This window comes from Pteropus medius, unplaced genomic scaffold, assembly GCF_902729225.1.
Source record: "Pteropus medius unplaced genomic scaffold, Ma_sr-lr_union100, whole genome shotgun sequence".
Classification (NCBI taxonomy): domain Eukaryota; kingdom Metazoa; phylum Chordata; class Mammalia; order Chiroptera; family Pteropodidae; genus Pteropus; species Pteropus medius.
The window spans coordinates 531,451-535,136 of record NW_024340695.1 but is presented as its reverse complement, the minus strand read 5'-3'; the positions used below and the strand labels follow the sequence as shown (position 1 = coordinate 535,136).

Below are 3,686 nucleotides of genomic sequence, written 5' to 3'. Positions count from 1 at the left end.
CGGTCTGACTCTCACTTCCTTGAAGACTCTCTTCTTTTCACCCCTAAATGTGAATGGCCTCTAACTTTAATCATTGATCTATTTCTATTTCCCCAGGTGCACCCACTTTTAATGAGTTCCTCCTCTGCTACCTTTTCAGTTACCATATTTTGGGTAGATAACTTCTTGGCTCTCGTCTCACACTTCCATCTGGCAACTGAACATTTCTACTTACCATTTTCTAAGTAGCAATACTATCTCAAACTAACAAAGTCTTTCCCCTGATTTTACAGTTCCTATTATTGGTATACCTATTTCCCCATTTATCCAGTTAATTTGGGTTATCTCATATTTTTAGTCCTTAAGACCCAAGAGATTGTCAAATCCTATGGATTCAATCTCCCCAACATTTCTCACATTCTCCCCTTTCTTTTTGTTCCTACTATTACTCTCATAGTTTAAATCCTTGGTGGACCTTTAATCTGTTCTCTCTCTTCCATTTTCACTTCCACCACTTAGATAATCTCAGTGTCTTCTTTCCTTCATTTTTTCCCACCTTCCATACTTCCAAAGTCTTTTTGCCAGATAAATTTTCCCAAGACGGAGCTCTGGTCATGTTACTCCCTAAACCTTCCAGTTCTTAACTGCCCAAATAATAAAGCTTAAACTCCTCATCTTATTATTAAATAATCTCCAAACAATGACCTTAACTTACTTTCCAAAAATTAAATCCCACATCTACTTTGTTAATACCTTATTATGTAACTGCCAAATTAGAGTGTTCCTTATTCCATGAACTTTTACCATCCTTATACTCTTCTGAGTCTCTATCCATGATTCCGCTGTCGGAAATGTCTTTCCCAACATCAAACTCAGTTGCCTGTTTTTCCACACTAATCAGGAGTGATCTCTCTTCTCCCTGCTTTGAATCCCTGGAAATTGTACTTAAGTATCTTTAATAGTTTCTTCCTCAAGTTACTTATAACTTGTACAATAACTTGTAATAAAATGTGTGTGACTACCTTAGAATCTAAAAGGAAAGATAAGACATGTATCCAAATAGCTACAACCAAAGAGGTTTCATGGTGGCCAATGCATCCCAATTTTTTTGTTAATGATCACAGTGAATGTATATGCAGAGGAATGGAGGAAGGGGGAGTCACATAAGTTCTCACTGATAACACTAATAAAATATTACTTGTTAAATATTCAAAAATATATAATCTTGGCAGTTTCTAAAGCAGTTCCATTTAATCATCATCTCAGGTAGTGAAAACATATGCTAATGTTCTCAAACTATAATATGCATTGAAAGTACTTGAGAATCTCATCAAAGTGCAGATCCTGACAAGTAGTTCTGCAAGAAAGGAAGATAGGCTGAGATTCTACATTTCTAATAAGTTCCTAGGTTATACCTTTGATGCTGGTCAAAGGACCACATTTTGAGTAGCAAAGAGTCTTAAATCATGCTTGAAAAATCATGCAATATTTTCAGTGTGATAATTCAGATATACACTAAGGTTTATATTCCAATTGACCGCTGCAGAAATTTAAAGTAGGATTCAAATGGATCAAAATTTATGAATTCGATCTACAAATGGGTCTTTATCCCTATTAAACAGCCTTGTAGTTCTTCAAATTTTGTAATTTTGGGAAGCTCAAAACAATTCAGTAGTAGAAAATAAATATAATATCCAGTTACCTATGGTATGTAAGTGTGCACACCTACATATTCTTAACCCTATCAGCAAGTCTTGTTTTTACCCTCTGTAATTTCAAGTTGGTTGTATTCACATGTCTTCTTTCATCATAAGGAAGTACAATCTTTTGAGTCGCTAGGATCTAATAATTTGGGTCTCTAAGAGCCCCTTAATGCCCTAAAGCCCTTACTCTAAGAAATCAGCTCAAAAAATTCCTTCTTTCCAACCAATTTCCATGACCTAGCCATCAGCCTGCAGAAAAATAAACTGTTTCCACACCCTGCATCAATCAATTTCTTCCCAATCTTTCATAATGTGGCAAGCATTAAGGGCAGAAATGAGAAGAACATTCACAACTCTGATCATTTCCTCCATCACATCATACAAAGAACTCATAGAGTTTTCAGCACAAACTTTCCCAACACATGATGCAATGGAAGGGGCACCCACTCACCTTCTCATATGCTTTGAGCAAAATGTCAATGTCTTTTTTCCTTCACGTTGCAGGTGCCCCATATATGACCACTGGACTCAGTTTTTCCACAATAAGACTATTTAAATTTCTCATTGGTGAGAGGTTATCCTCTTCTGGTTCATGTTGGCTAATTTTATAAAGGCATTTTTACTAAATATTTCTAACACACACTATATTCTGTTGTTAAGACCACATTTTAGAAGACTCAAATTACAATTTTTATTAAGTTGCTATGTGCACCCTTCTACTTCATATACTAGAAGTTTTTCCCAGGGAAGAACTGGTATTCCTCTCTTGTGGGACATCATTTTCTAAAAGCTCCATCATGGATCAAAAACATTATTCATCCCAAAATATTAGTAGATTATAACCCATTTCCTCAATTATTTAACAAAAACAACAATTCTCTCTTATTTGGGTAACAGCTCTGCATTTTTCATTAGAGGGTTACCTGTCCTGAATTCTCAGTTCTTATGGTCCTGGTGGGCTATGACATGAACCAAGTCAGGTCGATGAAAGTAACGACCTAATATTGGGGAAAGTAAGAAGGTGAGACTCTCTTTCTACTGGGTTACTAAGCTGGTAAGATATAAATTGGGAGCAGCTGGTAGCCCTCTTGGCCCTCACAGAGAGAGCCCATCTGAGAGCAGAGACTACACAGAAGAAAGAAATGGAGTATCAGATTTAGATAACATGTGAGCACCTGGTTACAAATACCAACATATGCCTTTTTTGTTTAACTTGAAATGAGTTTCTGTTAGTTATAACTGAAAGTGTCCTGGCTGATATAAGACTTAGGAAACAGTATAATAGTAACTGACCCCTTCACAGCACTTATATGCTGGGCACTGTTGTGCCTCCCATATGTTAACTCATTTAATATTTGCCAATATTCTATGAAACAGATATTATTATTATCAACATTATCTCCATTTTACATATGAGGAAACAGACAAAAACTTCCTCAGGTTACCCAGCTGACAAGTGAATGAAATCGGGATTCAAACTTGAGAAGTCTGGCTCCAGAGTCAGTGCTGTGAATCAAGGCTGCTCAAAGAGTGGCCCACAGATTGACTCCAGTCTGTGAACTATTAACTGTCTGTGAGGATAAATGGAAAGTAAGTGCCTAGAAACCTTCATGACGTCTACTGCCATGCCACCCTAAACAAGCCCAATCCCGTCTGATCTCAGAAGCTAAGCAGGGTGGGGCCTGGTTAGTACTTGGATGGGAGAACACCTGGGAAGACAAGGTGCCATAGGCATAAAAAATAAAAAAATTAAGGATTGTAAACTGACAAGGTCCTTGCAATCTGTGAGATCAACCAAAGGTTGCCTCGCTTTAAAAGAAGGAAGGAAAGAAGGAAGGGAGGAAGGAAGGAACCTTCATGGCAAGCTGACATCGCTGCAACATTTTTATTTATTTATTTATTTTTCTTTTTTTTTAATGCCAGTTTATTCTTTTTTTCATAATATATATATACATAATTTTTTAACATTTTGTTTTTTTATTTTCCCCCTCTCCTTTCCCTTCT

At 36.6% G+C, this 3,686-nt stretch overlaps 1 pseudogene; it reads left to right on the top strand.

Moving 5' to 3' along the window:
• Positions 1-3,297: 3,297 nt before the first annotated feature.
• Positions 3,298-3,416, top strand: LOC120604182 (uncharacterized; annotated as a pseudogene).
• Positions 3,417-3,686: the final 270 nt, after the last annotated feature.